The sequence below is a fragment of the Triturus cristatus genome, chromosome 4_1 (assembly GCF_964204655.1).
Source record: "Triturus cristatus chromosome 4_1, aTriCri1.1, whole genome shotgun sequence".
In the NCBI taxonomy this organism is placed as follows: Eukaryota; Metazoa; Chordata; class Amphibia; order Caudata; family Salamandridae; genus Triturus; species Triturus cristatus.
The window spans coordinates 1351752888-1351769705 of record NC_140585.1 but is presented as its reverse complement, the minus strand read 5'-3'; the positions used below and the strand labels follow the sequence as shown (position 1 = coordinate 1351769705).

At 44.6% G+C, this 16818-nt stretch overlaps 1 pseudogene across 1 annotated transcript in view; it reads left to right on the top strand.

Annotated features, from left to right (window-relative positions):
- Positions 1 to 16818, top strand: part of LOC146856666 (FIGNL1-interacting regulator of recombination and mitosis-like) — a 1045039-nt pseudogene that overhangs the window by 215948 nt on the left and 812273 nt on the right. The window contains exon 3 of the transcript XR_014981545.1: positions 637 to 725. The product of XR_014981545.1 is annotated as an FIGNL1-interacting regulator of recombination and mitosis-like (transcript). The remainder of the gene's footprint in view (positions 1 to 636; positions 726 to 16818) is intronic.

Here is a 16818-nt window from a genome sequence, read left to right as displayed (position 1 = left end):
TGATACTATTCTGGGGGCTGTTGTGCGAAAAAGAGGCGGAACCATATACTCTTTGGTTTTCTTCATGGGATACATTGCACAGGATTGGCTAAAACACAATATGACTTTTCCCAATATTTCATGGAAAATTTTGTATACTGATTACTTGGATACATAAGGCTACTGGAGTTTAATAAAGAAGAAAGTTCTATATGATTCTCGCCTCGGTGTCCTTAATAGAATTGAAATGTTCCGTTTAGGATAACTGGGACATTTTTCATTATTTAGTGTTTTGGGAGAAATGTTTAAAAGCTTTAAGGCATGTCATCCTTTTGATAATATTTTGTAATGATTTGCCAGGTTTCTGCTGGAATACTATGTTCTTGGGGGTTTACCTTAGATTTTTTTGCATTAAATTTTATTGTTAATTCCCTCCACTCCCGCATTTCAAATGGGACCCTCTCTCCACAAGTAAGATTAACTCAGTTTTGTGCAAAAGAAATGAGTTGTGTATTTGGTTAGATTTGGTTTTGCTATGGTATTCGTCTTTTTTTTTATTGTTACAAATTTTACAATTCGTTAAGACTAATACTCACACTTTCAATAAACTTTCCTTGACGTGATTGAACTATTACTTAAGAACCCTTTGTTTTCCAGGAGTTCTTAGGATTTTGACCCAAATGTTTCTGCCTCATATCAGCCTCTCCGAGTTGGAGCAGAGCTTCTTTTCACAAGTAATTCCTAAGGTAAGTCTGAGGAATTAGGTGTTAATCCAATGTTTTGGCTAAATAAAGCATTTCAGTACCATTACAATGTTTCAGTACAATATAATTTTATTAATTTGTTTGTATTGGAGTTATTTCCCAAAGACATTCCTGGCTGTAGCGCAAATAGGCCTTGTAAATAGCAACGGAATGGCTGCATGAAGTTTAGTAAGATGTAGTCCTCTGCATCTTAACCTTAGAAAACTTGAATACTGTTCATTTTGAGTCTGGATACTCGTGCTCAGTTTCTATGTTTTCTTGCTTTGCTTTTTTAGTCTAAAGTACGCTATTTTTAGGTTGAGCATTCAAGACCTCGTGTATATACTTTAGTATATACTTGTATGTATATGTACTTTGTGGGCTCTGGATATCAGCCCTAGGACTTTACTGCCTCCGCTTGGGGACTTTTTTCTGTTCAACTGCCTCTGTTTAACTGTCTTAATAGAAAACGACAACGCAGAGGTCAGTAAAATACCAGAATCACTTTAGCATTCTCTAGATTCCAGTCCATAGAAATTGTCTTCCATGAGCACCCGTAGACAATATTTTTTTCAAATCTTACATTTTCAGTGATATGACCACCGAAGGCCCTGATTTTAAATTAAAAACTGAGCTTTGGACTATACCATTTCCTGCTGAAAGTCAATATTTCTCTCCATGTGTTCCCATACCTGACGTGCCACGCAGTTTGGTGCTTATTTTCCCTCCATGTTAAAGAACCGTAGATGTTTCAGAACCCAGTCTAATGTGCTGCATTGCTAAATACATATACGGTCATAAAGGCGAGACCAATTGCATTGCAAATGCTTGTTTATTAGTCATAAAGTGAACAAACTCCTAAAACCTTAGGACATTGATTCACTTATGACTCTCATAGACTGGGAGATTTTCTTTATATTCTGTGACAACTATTTGTTACTGGGCAATATCCACACCAGCTGTTTATACCATTGTCCAGTGGACCGAGGCACTGTTGCACTGTGTTGAACAGATTTTGTCCTCTTTGCCGGGTCACTTCGTCTGACCACGTTTTTACTGGCTATTGAGCTCTGTGTACTTTACCGTTGGTAACCAGCTTTAAAGTGCTTGTTCTTCTCCTTTTAGCATGGTAAAATTGGCATACTCCTGATTAGCTTATGTAACTTACCTATAAGTCTTTAGTTTATGGTAACCACCATGTTCCAAGGGCCTGTAAGTTAACCGTCACCAGGTGGTTGCGGCACTCATTTTGCCACCTACTGTAGTGACAAGGCAAACATGACTGCAGGCCTGCCACCAGTAGCCTGGCTGTACAGGTTTAAAATGCAAATTCAAAATGTAACAAACATTTTTGACAGACCTAAAACCCTGCTTTTAAATATGTATAATTCGCCTTAAGTAAGCCTTAATCCCCATAAAGGCAAGGTGAATGATCTGTAAAAGTAGGCCTATAACAGTTAATGTTAAACATGGTCTTACAGTGACTAGCATCTCTAAGCAATTTTCATTGTGGCAGGGTTGTCTGTGTCCATAGGAAATCATTGGGATACAATATTAAATTTAGTAAATGTTATCTCGGCCCAGGAAACAGCTAGAGAAATATTTCAATTACTTAGTTAAAATTCAATATAATGGTAAAGTTGGATTTTGTCTAACCATTATTGAAAAGGTACTTTAGAAAAGTTAACGTTTGCCTGCCATAAGCTTCTAGAGTCCTTTCTGTAAGTATTCATCTTTCACCTGGCACCTTGATGGCTCCCCAGTGGTGATCAGTGAACTCTTCCCAGGACATCGTCAATGGGCCCCCGAGTGTGGGGACGAGTCGTCCTCACCTTTATTAGGATGGCCTAGTAGCTGGGCCCAGACATTTGTTGCATTTCAAACGTGCATCACCTGTCAAAGGCAGATGTAGCTCATACCTGGGCCTCCCTCCCCTTTTGTCCTTGTAGTCAGCCATGCACCAACCCCAGTTGGAAGGAGAGTTTCCCTAGAACTAACTTAGTGATCACCATGGTGGGGCTGTGAGCATGCTCTTTGACATTAGAGTGTTGAGTCCTGCTTGAATGTCGCATCTTCCTTGACAGGTCTGCTGGCTTTTTTCATATGACCCTTGGGGGTGAACTTAAAGACCTCCCCTGTCACAGACAAATGTTAGCTGTCTCTTGCGTAGGGCCCTTCTTTTGTTCTGCCAACTAGTCAGACCCCACTTGTAGTCGGTGGTACTGTTATGCTCTCCAACCTAGGCCTAAGTAGCAAAATTACCTTTTACCTACATTTGTCCTGTCTTGCTCTGCATAACTGTTCTAGCACTGACCTTTTACCCAATTATGTGCTGAATAAATGTCAATCGCTTTCCTTGAAACTAGCCTAATTTATTATGCATGAGGATTCTTTGTAAAATCCGCTGCACATGACGTTCATAACCGGATTATCATACTTTGTACAAAAGTCATTGCTATTTCATCCTAGGGCGACAGAGCTACTTTGGATAGTTGCAGTTATTGATTTAGGCTCATTTACATAATCGCACTCGCAACATATCGATTGTGGTACGAACACCAAGACTATCTTTCTGGTATAAAAGAACCGACACCTTCACTAGGTAACTAGAGGAGATGCTTCTACAAGACACTGAGGTCCCTGCACGCTGAAGCTTCAACACACAGCGGTCTGAAATACCTTGCGGTGTGTCCAACTCGTGACCAATGCGGGGTCCTTCATTCTCTCCCGTCAGGAAATGGGTTTGGCTCTTTCCTAGGGGAGTCTCGGCTTTACACCCAAATACATGCTAGGTACACTTAGATAGGGTTTGCATCGTAGAAGTGCACTTGATTACTGTCATGCTTATATGCCTGCATATATTATCTGTTTTAGCATCATGGTGGAATTCTACCTTCCATTTACTCTGTTGATGCTTGTAATCTTACGTTGGCTTCTGTCTATTTATTGTCTCAGCAAACCTGTTTTATACTAGAATGATGCTGGTTCAATAAATGCTTATTTAAAATGTCCCCAACGTTTATTTTGTGCATCTCCCTGAGACTAAGTGAGCATGATTGACTGACTGAAAAGTACTGTTCAACGATCCCCGAATAGTCAGGGTTGTCATGTTGATGGTCACCAGAAACTATTAGCTCCTTGGTAGGGTTAAGGGGCTTATGGTGACACTGTGACCTAGCTGGTCTTTCGACTGACGTATCCTGTGGGGGTGTCCGTAAATTGTCTAAACAACAATCCCTTGGTTTGTTGTTCAACAAACGTGCAGATCCTATGGATTTTTAGGAACTGCACAACTTGGTGCCCAACGTTGGTTTGGTTCTTATTTAACAGTCATATCTGAGTAGTTCAGTCGTGTTTTCTCAGAGACCCCAACTCACATTTAACCAGAGATGTCTAGAGTGGGAAGAGAAATCCGCTGCTGCTGAGTAGGTATATCCTATGTATTGGCTGTAGGTTTTTCAAGCTGGAAGGATTATAGTACCCTACTCTGTGCTATCTTATCTCTTTTTCTTACTACTTCCTCCCACAATGTCCGTCAATGGAGACAGCGTTGCGAATGTAGGGAAAGAGGAGCATGAAGGTGCTCTTGATATTAAAGAAAATGACAGACCTGCAGTTACTGCGAAATTAATGGAATGCGGCCTCCCGACAATGGGTAGTAGTGTTATCTTAGTGATTGAGGCACACGAGGCATTCAGAACAGAGGTATTCAATTCTTGGGTCCAATTCCCACCTGCAGATGCACGCACACAGTTGCTTCATACTTATATTGAAGATGACGCACCCGAAGAATACTTTTATACGAAGAACTCCCATTAACATACCGAGAGCATATTAATTGATTTAAAGGCACCCGCTCCCACACCACAACAAAGGTGAGATTCGGTCCACTCAGCAGAGAAGTGACCTGGCTGGTCCTAGCTGCTTGCACACCACATCCAGAGATTGATACATTGCCAGCAGCAGAATTATGTACACTTTACAGAGACGTAGTGAAACTATACAGAAACCGCATACAGCTCATAATGCGAACACTTAATATTCAACCTGCGCGCATTACTCAAGCTGGTCGATCTCAAATGACTAAGACAAATAGCGGAATGTGATTATGGGAAGAATGATGACCATACGTAAGCAAATGCTGTTCTGTATAGCACAGACAATAGCATAGCTTGAAGCAGTATTTACCCATCCAGGCCTGCAGGAAAAACACAGAATACTCACAATATGCTTTCCAATGGCAATAGCTTCCCCGATAGAGGATTATACCACTCGGGGTACAGTTTTCGCTGCCGCTGATACCAGAGCTCATGGTACGCCCATGATAGCATTTATACCATATGTATTTGAAACAAATACAGAATGAGTACAGGGCAGAACTTGCCCTGGACTTGGGGATGAAATTGATGGGCTATTTTGCCCAGGTATCAGCAATTGTTAGGTCACATAAAAGGGGAGGCAGCAGCGGTGGCTATATGCCAACGCCTGAGGGAAGTCAGTCCTGCACAACAGGAGAAGGAACTACCTAAGAATATCCAAGAAAGGTATGCTTCGCTGGGTAGAAATAACCTAGGAGCTAGAGCTGGAAAACTACAAATAACGGGTAATCCTGAAAAGGAGAACTCAAAGCAAGCACCCAATATTTCTAAAAAGAAATGGGATAACAAACAACCCAAAAATAAGAAGGAGAATGCATCCCGATCACATGGTGGGTCTTCTCAACAGGAGCCCTCTGAAAAAAGATATAATCTTATAAACCGTGATAATAAAAAAAACCCGACGGGTGTCCATATACTGATACACGTTCCTCTCGTTCCTTTCAGAGTTCATCAGAACAGGGAAGGACGGTCAGAACACAGATCCGAAGAGCAAGTCAAGCTGAAAAAGGAGACATATCGCATTTCAGACTACATAATCAAGCAAGAAGATAAACCCAAAATTAAACCTCAATTTAAAAAGAAGGTAGCTGGCCTTAAAATAAGAATTGCCCAGGCTACTAAGGACTCTGCTACTGAATAGGGAATGGGCTTTAAAGATGCTAGACAGCGCAGCAGAAGTAACAATAGCTCGCCAGAACCTAATGGAATTTTTGGTGACAGCAGAGCTGAATGAATATATTACAGTGGAGAAATCGGATACAAGGTTTAGTGTCCCACATCATTTATACGAAATTGCACTCCAAATGGAGGGGGACATACCCAGGAAAGTTAAAGGTCAGTTTTGGGAGAACCTGGCATATGGATACGACATCCTTTTGACTGTAAGAGATTGGCCGCCTGAGTTCGTTATCGAATGCCTTAAGGGGAAGATATAATTTTGCCTGCTTTCTCTGATCTCGTTCTAGTCACCTAAATATTCATACCCCAGGAGTGGGCGTTGGCTCCCACACTTTACCGCAGTCATGTAGGGTGGAATGCTGAGTCACCTTACCATGAAATCCCTTAAAATCTACTCCTACTCCACAGAAGCAGTACCCAATAAAACATGACGCAAAGAAACAAGTCAGGGAGATATTAGATCAACTTGACTACCAAGGTGTGATTGAAAACTGCACCTCTTTCATGAATAATCCTTTTGTTTCCTGTAATGAAACCCGACAATTCATACCATCTAGTTTTAGACTACAGGATTTTGAACACATGCACAAATGAACATTTGCAGTACAAAATGCACACAGTGCCGCATTAATGAGTATCATTGTCCTGAAAAAATACAAAACACTAGATATCTCGAATGTAGTGCCTAGAAGCAGATATTTGACAGCATTCCCAGCCCTAGGCTTTCAACTCCAATTCTGTAGACTGCCCCAAGGGTATAAGAATAGAACTGGGTTGTTCTCAGCAAGAGTAACCGAGTTACTTCAAAATTGTGATGAGGAGGCATTGTCCTACGTAGATGATATTTATCTGATGGACGATGAGTTATTGGAACACTTGAACAGGGTGAACAACATAATGTTGGGGTTCGCCATTGTGGGCTACAAATTTAACGGTAAAATATCAAAAATTGCCCACCTCAATGTCCTATTTTTGGGATATGAGCCATCAAGTGAAGGGAAAAGCCTGGCAGCTAATTTTCTGAAAAAATGTGTGCTGCTCCAACTTCCAAAGACTGAAAAGTTTACAGTGCTTTTTCGGATTCCTACATTTTGGCAGAACATACATTTTGGATTACGCTGAAAGGGTTGACCCTTTCTGCGACCTAATTGGACCTGATTTTTCAGTCCAACATTGGGTAGAGGAACACAGAGATTCTCCATTCCGTACAAGCTGACATGATAGCTTCCAATCATTTACAAACGTGTAAATACCACTAATTGGTTGATCCGTGTAGTCACGGGTCAATCGGGGTACACTTGCATCACTTTCAATGAAGGCAAGATGGTACCCATAGCAAACAAATCACATTTGTACACAGACGCTGAATTGTGTTTTGCATCCACAGAAAAGATACTGACAGCAGTACAAACTGTTGTAGTGAGAGAATGCGCACTACCACAGGGGAATCGTGTAATTGTTGTGACTCCGGTACCAACCTTGGAGGCTGTTACCCAAGCAAGCATTCCAAGAAAGCACTGCATCTGCAATGGATACAATGGGCTAATTCTCACACTGCAACAGATGTAGAGTACAGGTTTGATTCTACATTAAAGGCACAAGCATTCCTGCAGTGCGAACAAGAATATCATCTCCCTAATAAAATAATGCCTCTAGATCAGTATGTATACATCATTTATACTTGCGGATCTACCCAGCCTACTGTACAAAGTAAACAACAATACAGCGCAGCATATGCCATTGTGAAGGGACCTATGCGGGACAGTAAGTTCCGTCCTAGCAATACACAGGCGCAGTCTCTAGGAGATTGCATGGCACAGCTGGCAAAACAAAGTCCTGATATTGGCACGAAAAAATACGGATCGGGAATTCCCACATTCATTGTGTGCAATTTGTTTTATTGTGTTCAGTCATACAATAAATATCTTCACTGTCGGGGCCAAAATGGTTTTAGAGATTCCAAAGGTTGCACACTGAAGCACAAGCTGCTTTGGGAACTGGTGGCAGAGCTGAAAAAATGCTTCACACAGTGAGTCATCAGCGCATTGGCGTGCACGTTGAAGGGAATTCCTTGGCTGTTGAAGCCGCCAAGGCGACAGTGCGAACTGCTGCTGTTGCTGCAATCACTCAGTCTAGCACGAGGGTAGACGGACAGATAATGATACTGTAAACGCTACGTGCAACAGCTCAGCCTTCTCAAAAGGTTTTCCACTTAAGTACTCCTACAAGTCAGATGCGCAAAACATTCTGTATGCTCATATTCCAGGAGTTGTGGATAGAGTAATACCAAACATGGATTGCAGATTAGGATTAATTCTTGCTACACACAAGGGTCTGGGTTTAGCACACACAGGTATCGCTGCAACTGTTTCACTACTAAAGCAGCGTTATTGGTGGCCAGATCTCACTTAACAGACCAAGGGTTTTGTCCTCAAGTGCAACATCTGTCAGCAGATGAAAGGTTCCACCGTAGCATGTCCACCTCAAACAACACTACTGATATCAGACAGGCCACTTGCATGGGTCTATTTTGACCTCTGCAGCTCTTTACAATCTGATGGGCTTACTAGTACATCTTGGTGGCAGTGGATTTATGCTCTAGATTCCTGTGGGTTTTGCATCAGCACTTGGCTGACGCCTGAACTGTTAGAAAGGATTTGCGAGTCTTCCATAGGGACATACACAATTGGCACATTTCATTCCGTCCGTGGTTCTAAGTTTAGCATCACAGGCTTACAAAGAAGCCAATGGGAAGTTTGGGTGTAGCATTGTGGTACTCCTCCCAGTATCATCCCGAGGAAAATTCAATTGTGGAGAGGAGGAACCGGGACTTAAAGCAATCTTTAACAGCTAGGGCATTTGATTTGGGTGGCAGTTGGGTCAATCACCTATATGGGGTCCGAAGGGCACTTAATACCATGCTAAGAAGTTCCCTGGGGGGCTGTACTCCTTATGAAGTCCTGTTCAGGATAGGAATGGGGGTACAAGACCTCAACAGTGGGGGATGAAAAACCATTTGACATAAATGATCGTTTGGTTGTTTTACAGGAACTCAGTGAATTCTGGGCATTACATCAGAACGCCCAAGTAAAACGCACCGCCACTGGAGAAGTGAAAGCTGTACTGGCAAGACCTACCTGGGTCCCAAAGATTGGGGTCCTGGTCAGAGAAAAGATAGTGGACAAAAAATAATTTGTGCCATTTTACAGAGCGCCTGTACCTGTCCTGGCTGTCGAAGGAACAAGAACAGTACTTATTACACTCCTTGCCGGCTGCAAAGACAAGAAATTCGTCTCAATTGCTCTGATCAGACCACAATATGTGGCCGATACTCAGTAGTAGGCCGTGTGGGCTCCTGGATAGCCACTCATCTCCTCTTGCTATCATACAGGAAGTTTAGATTGAAGGATTAATACCTCCACTCTACTCTGTGGAGTAAAGGAGTTACCAGCAATAGAATGCAACTTGTACCTGTTGAAATTGAACAACATCAAACTACAAATGAAACACCGATCTCAATTTGGCCAAATACCGACCTCTATGTTTAAATATCTCAAACAGAGGCATCTGCGAGTTCCACAAAATCTGCTGAGCTTTCAAAGATAGATCAGACTGCTTCTGGCTACTTCTTCGATTTTGACGATTTCTCATTGGGTCCAAGAGAACCCGAGTTACTGCCACCACCTGTTCCCCACTAACAACAAATTTGTGATTTCTACCTTTGGGTGAAAAAGACTTACTTTGCAATCCAGAGCTGTAGCCAGTGAAAATCAATTGGTCTAGTTTTCCTAGGTCTTTGGATTGGTATAGTGACTGTCTTCTTATTCCGGTATTGGAACTTTTATAGATTCACATGCTTGAATCATTCCCCGTCGTCGAGATGAGAGTCCCCGGTATATCAAAATAGCAATGCAAAGCTATTACAAACTATAAACTAGGCCCATTTCAGTTTTGTAACATATCTACTTTTTGTAAAAGAGACCAAACAAAGCAACCAACCAGATCAGCCTCAACCTCTAGAATCCTCCTGAGAGAACCTCAGACCTTCAGATTTTCTACCGCACGTTGTGCTAGGGAGTCTCCACTGAGCTCTGCTCAGTTATTCCTCATTCTGATCTCTTGCAAGATATTTTCAGTTATTTTTCTCACAGGTTTTTCTTCAACTTGATTCCAAATGGTAGACAAGGAGAAAAAGGGCCTTTTTAGAGCTTGTGCCACCTGCTCTAAGAAGAGGCTTCATATGGACGACCCTCATAAGGACTGTATATACTTCCTGTATCCTGACCACAGAGCCAAGGATTGTAAGCCATGTCGTACCTTTTCCACTAAAACTCTGAGGGATTGTGATGGACGTTTCCTTATCTGGCTCCAGAAGTTGAAATCCAGGAGGGATCCTGTTTCTAGTGACGACAGTGATGAGGCCTGATCAGCTTCGTCTTCTAGAAGATTTACTAAGAGGGGAAGATCTGACCCCGTTCTTCAGAGGAGCGCCCTCAAAAATTCTCAAAAAAGAGTCCCCCCATGTGTCTGACAGGCTTAGTCCTACTAAATCTCCTCACCGAGGTGAAAAGGAGAGGAAAGGACTTGTATCCGGAGACGGTGGAGTAAAGGTGAGCTCTGTTCCTCCTTCTCCTCCAGAAGGAAGAAAAACATTCAAGGAACCTTCTTCTGTTCCTCTTGAGGAAAAACCATCCAAGAAACCACTGACTAAGTCATCGTCGACGAAAAAACCATCATTGACATTGTTGACGTGGAAGGAGGTTCTTGTAGGCAAAGGTCCGTGTCCTCCGCCTCGAGCAACCCCGACGACTGTATCGTCGCCGAGAGCTCTTCCGGTGTCAATGGTTCCGCCACCATTGACGATGGCAGTGATGAGGACAGCGAAGACAACGACAAGAACAGCGATTACTACTGTGACGACGGTAATGCCAACAGTTTTGTCGACAGCGCCGCTGATGGTGATATCTTCATCATCGAAGACCTTGTGACGAGGGCAAAATTTCCTGGAGAAAAAGACAGGAAGCATCATGTCACTCCTCAAGTCACTTCACCTAGCAAGGTGACTCCTCTACTACCTTCTCATCTCCTGGAAGAGGAGGAATCCGACAATGAGGGACCTTATGGTTATTCCCATAGCCCTTCAGAATTGAACGTGAAGTGCCAGGAGGACGATTTTGAGGCGGGCTATGAAGGGGAACTTCATTATAATCCTCCCCGGGAATACCATGGTGGATATCAGGAGGAAGTAGTCTGTATGTCTTCCTCATTAATTTCAGACTTGCAATTCATGCTGTTGGATTACAAGAAAAGGTTTCCAACGCCGTCCTCCATTTCGGATAAGGCACCTGTTCCCCCAAGACAATGCTTAGTGCCTTCCATTCCTCAGGCACTACCATTGTTGCATACAATAACTGTGTAGGAGAGTAGGATCTGCTTCTTATAGTTACCCCCACGTTTTTGCTGCTGTTTCACTGTTTTCGACTTAGACTGGCTGAGATCCTGCTATCCAGGACCCCAGCATAGCTGCTTTCTCTTCTAAATTGATTGCATGTACTTCAGGTACACTCCAGATTGGATTCTGGGGTACCCTTATAACTCCCTAGTATATGGTATACTATGTACCTAGGGCATAGGTACCCCGGAGGCTTCTCAGGGGCTGCAGCATGTATTATGCCACCCCTGGGAGGCCATTTAAGATGACACAACAGGTCTGCTACAGCAGCCTGTGTAAGGTGGTGTATGCACCCCTTACTTAGATATAGGTTCACTATATCTACGCCATATCACTGCACATATAAACCTATCAGTCACCCCTATGGCACGCCTTATCAATCCTGAAGGCAGACACGAGTCTGCCCTCCTGCTGCTGGACGAAACTCTGGCAGGGGATGGCTGGACAATAGGTTTCGTGTCACAGGGAGGTGTGACCACCTCCCAGACAGGCTTTAGTGTATAGGGGCTGGGTGGGTGCACTCAGAGAACTTTGATGTCTGCACTGGGGGCACATTTGGTGTCCCTGTGCATAGTCCATCTCAAACCGGTTGCAGGGGCCATTTGATTCTGCTCTGGTGGGAAACTGGACAAAGGACATGGGTGTAGCCACCCCTCTGTCCTGACCCTCCCATAGGTGGGTTCCAGAGTTTGGTATAAAGTAGGAACCCCTGGCTACAGAACTTTGGATTTACCCGGACAAAACTCTACTACAGAAACCAAGTACTTCGACTATCTATACTTCGTTGGATGGCTGAGGAATCTCCCTTGGAGTAAAGGAGTTACTCCCCTGCAAGGCAGGCACCTAAAACGCCTCTGACCGGTTTGCATCCACGCAGCTCCTGAAGGACAGGAAGACATCTTTAACACAGGAGGTGGGTTCCCGTGGTCTCTGAGGTTGATCTGTGCTCTCAGCAATTCTGAGATTCACATCTCTCGTGGAGACCGTGCAACCCGAACCCCTGGGTACCGTGTACATTTTCAGCAGCATATGCTTTTTGGCGACCCCTGAGGCTGTGCTTTGGGCTACCTGACCCCGAGCAGTGTTTCCACCGAAGATTACCGGCCTACACTCCACGAGTGTTTCGTGAGCTGGTATTTTGTGATTCCTCTCGAGGTCCCTTCGCGATCCCTGGTCAGTCGACCTGTGGGTCCCTGAGAAGGGAAGTTTAACTTTAAGTGGGCTTTCCTGGTCGCTCCAGACATGTCCTGACTCTCCATAGCTTGGGGAGTCCCCAGGACCTTGCCGGTCCTCGCAGAAGCATCTTTTCTCTGACCGCGTGGGTTGCAGTTGCCAAGGCTTTTTGTCTCCAATCAGGACACTGGCTCCCCAGCACTCTGCATCCTTTGTGTCACTACCTTGGGTGGTTCCTTGGGGTCCTAGCGCTTCTACGTGCTATAGGCACTGTCTAGTCAAGTCGTGTTTGTTATACCACTTTCTTAGTATATGGTTCGGTCTCCCCCTGGAGCCCGCTGTGTATTGTGCTATTTACTGTCGTTCTAGTGCTTTAATATTGTGTACCTTGTTCTCTAATCTCATAAAGAGGTTAGTAGAGGGTGTTTAGTAATAAATACATATATTTTATATATTCCTTGTGGGGTTCTCCTTTCATTTGGTCATTCAGGAGGTTAGAATCAGGTAACCCAAGCTGCTTTACATTCCTTCGAGACTTAGCCTGAAGGCTGCTCTCCATAGCTACCACTAGGATAGCTTTCAATAAAGGTTGTCTTTAACCTAATCATTAATAAGGGTCGTTTGGACTGGTGCAAGGTGCCCACTACGACGAGTGGACAGCATATACCAGGCCAACTTCTCATAAACGGCACCTCCAACGCTACCTTTCGACGATCAGGGGGACACAGATCTTCCAGACCAACATGGTGAATGGGATGACTGTTATTCCCACTCTTTCTCCTTCACCGGTCCCCGTGGATTCTCCACCAGCAGACATAGGTGGTTTCCACAATCTATTGGAAATGGCGGACAAGATATTTGATCTACCGATGCCAACTTCACAGGCGGAGGGCTTTTTCTACGACTTTAAAGAGCCTTTAAAGTCTGTGTGGGCAACCCCAATTGTCAATCATTTATGGGATGAGGGTCTTAAGGTCATGAAGACCCCGGCCACAGTGGTTCCTGTCCTTCCACGACTGGAGAAAAAATATATTGCCCCAGAAGATAGCCCGGCTTGCCTGGTGAGTCATCCTAAACCAGACTCTGTAATATCGCAGGTGGCGCAGCGAAAATTGAAGAATCCGGCAGCCCCTCTAACTACGCCTCCGGATAAAGAAGGTAGACGCCTGGACAGCGCAGATAAGAGATTCTCTTCTATGTTGCGTTTAATGGTCAGGGCAGCTAATGCTTTAGCCATTTTGGGCAGCTACGACTGGCAGATTGTGGTGTGACCTTTCTCCTTACATTGACCAACTCCCAGAGGAAAGCAAGTCTGAGGCCAAGAAGATCCTCCAGGAAGGAGAGAGAGCTTCCTCGGAGGTCATAGACTGCGATGGACATCGCTACAACAGCTTTTCGATCTTTGGTTGGAGCAGCGGTCCTACGTTGACAGGGTTGGCTTTGAGCAACCTCGTTCAGACCAGAGGTCCAAAACAAGATACTGGATCTTCCCTTTGATGGGGAGGCTCTCTTTGGGAAGCATGTGGATGATGATCTCCAGGATCTAAAGAAGGACACTGACACCGCAAAGTCGTTGGGGACGCTCCAGTACCGTTCGGTTCCCTTTCGAGGATCCCGGGAAAGAGTGCTACCATCGTACAGAGGACGATTTCAGCAAAACGGATATTCCTCATATACGCCTGCCGCGCAGTCTTATCGGCCGCAATACAGCCAGCGGCAAGGCCAATATGCAGCCTAGTCTTAAGTCGGCACCCAGAGGGAGAGCACTACATCAGGGGAATAATCCTTCACGGCGTCAATAGCGGCTTGCCGGCTCCGACTACTGATCTTTCCCAACACCAAACACTTGTTGGGGGTAAGGATTTCTTTGTGCTTACAAAACTGGCAAAAGATAACAATGGATCAATGGGTGCTCATCATAGTTCAATTTGGCCATACATTAGAATTTGTTCATAATCCTCCTCCCACCCCTCCTTGCATGCACGTCAAACATTCACGTCTCCTGCGCTTAGAAGTCCAAGTAATGCTACAGAAGGCAGCAATAGAGCAAGTCCTGTTATCCGAGAGAGGATTGGGGTTCTACTCCCGGTTCATTCTGGTTCGAAAGACTGTCAAAAAGTAGCGTCCTATCCTATATCTGAGGGCGCTCAACGCCTATCTCATAAAGCAGTAATTTCGAATGGTCTCCTTACAGGACATAGTTATGTTTCTAAATTTGGAAAATGTCATGGCCACTTCTGACTTAGAGGATGCTTAGTTCCACGTTCCCATTCATCCATTGCACAGGACGTTCCTCCGCTTAACGGTAGCCAAGAGCCACTATCATTTCAACTTTCTGCCTCAGATTGGCACCAAGGATCTTTACAAAATGTCTGGCCCTGGTAGCGGCCTTCCTCAGAAGACAACACCATCAGGTATTTACCTACCTCGACGACTGGCTGATAAAAGCTCCATCCAAGGCGGCAGCCAGGGAATCAGTGACAGCCTGCACAAGGCTATTCAAGGATCTAGGTCTTACCCTCAACTGGGACAAATCAAACTTGCGTCCTTCCAAGAATGCAGTTTTCTGGGAGCCATATTAGACACGTCCCAGAACAGAGCATTTCCATTGCTAGAAAGACAGACCAAGCTTGTGTCAATGGCTTGACTTCTTCTAAAAAGAAAGTCACTTTCAGTTTGTCTCTACAAATCCCTCCTGGGATCCATGTGATCCTGCGTTCCTCTGATAACCCACTGTAGGCTGCGGATGAGTCCACTTCAGGAGCAACTGGACTTACAGTGGCGTCAAGTGGAAGGATCTTTCGAGGACATGGTCACGGTAACCTCAACAATGAGGTAAACCACTTCATGGTGGACTCACCAAGCGAACATTTCAAAAGGTCTCGCCTTTCTGGCCACCCCAGCTCCTCGGATAATTACAACAGATGCATCTCTAGAGGGTTGGGGATTGGTCTTGCAAGACCTTCAGATAAGTGGCCGTTGGCAACCGCATCATCGTCTTCTGCACATTAACTTGCTGGAGCTAAGAGCGATTTGCTTGGTCCTACAGGCATTTCTCCCGAGGATCAGACACTCGTCGGTCCTCATCAGGACAGACAATACGACGACCTTGCATCACGTCAACAAACAGGGCAACACAAGGTCCTGTCTGTTGTCCTTAGAAGCTCAAAGTATCAGGGAATGGGCGCTCCAACATGGGGGTTCGCTAAAAGCCGTGCATCTTCCTGTAAATCTCAACAAGACAGATACTAAAGTCAGTCTGCCACGAGTGGGAGCTGGACCAGAAGACACTGGGCAACATCTTCTGGCTATGGGGCAAACCATCCCATAGATCTGTTTGCGACACCGAAGAACAAGAAATGCAGGTGCTTTGCAAGCTGGCATCACCATCCGGCCTCCTAGGGGAATGCGTTTTCGATGGCATGGTCAGGCGCCTTTGTTTACTCCTTCACCCCCCATTCCTCTTCTGCCGAGGCTGCTCATGAAGATGAAGGCGGAGCCCTGCAAGATGTTCCTCATAGCACTGTATTGGTACACGGAGCTTCTTCTCCTGTTGGTGGAGCAACTGATTCTCTTGGATCCTATCCCATCGTTGCTGATGATGTCCCAGGGCCAGGTGCTACATCCGGATCCCAGATCTCTTCAATTGTCAGCATGACTCCTGAACACAGAGTTTCTCGACCTGAATCTGTCCACAGAGTGTAGAGACCTTCTTTCCCAAGGTAGAGCTCTGAGTATGAACAAAACATACCGAATTAAGTGGAAAAGGTTCTGTCTCTGGTGCCAAGAATCAGGAGTTCATCCTTTATCTTCTTCTGCTCATGAGTCTGCCTTACATCCTTTCATTGGCTAAGGCTAGCTTAGCTCAAGCTTCCATTAAAGTGAATCTCGCAGCCATCTCTCGTTTCAGAAGAACGTCTTCAGGCCCTACTCTATGGTCAGTGAGAATAATAAAGCAATTTATAAAAGAACTTTTTAGGGTTTTTCCCCCCGATCAAACCCCCACCACTAGGGCACCTTAATGTGGTCTTGGCTCAGCTCATGAAACATCCCTTCGAAACTATCCATAAAGCGGAGTTAAAATTCCTTTTGTGGAAGGTGGCTCTTCTTCTGGCGCTAACAACTGCAAGAAGGGTTAGCGAACTGCAGGCACTAATTATCCAGGAGCCTTTTCTTCACTTAAAAAATGACAGAGTGGTACTTCGTACTAACCCCAAATTCATCCCTAAGGTGCCTTCGGACTTTGATCTGGATGAACCTAGGGTTCTTAAGAATTTTTTACTTCCACCTACTACACCGGCTGAGAGAACTTCATTCTCTGGACATTCAGCATTGCTTGAAAATCTATCTCCAAAGACCTAAGTCACCTCAACTCTTTGTAGCTTATAGTGTTCCTTGTAGGGTATTTCCCCTG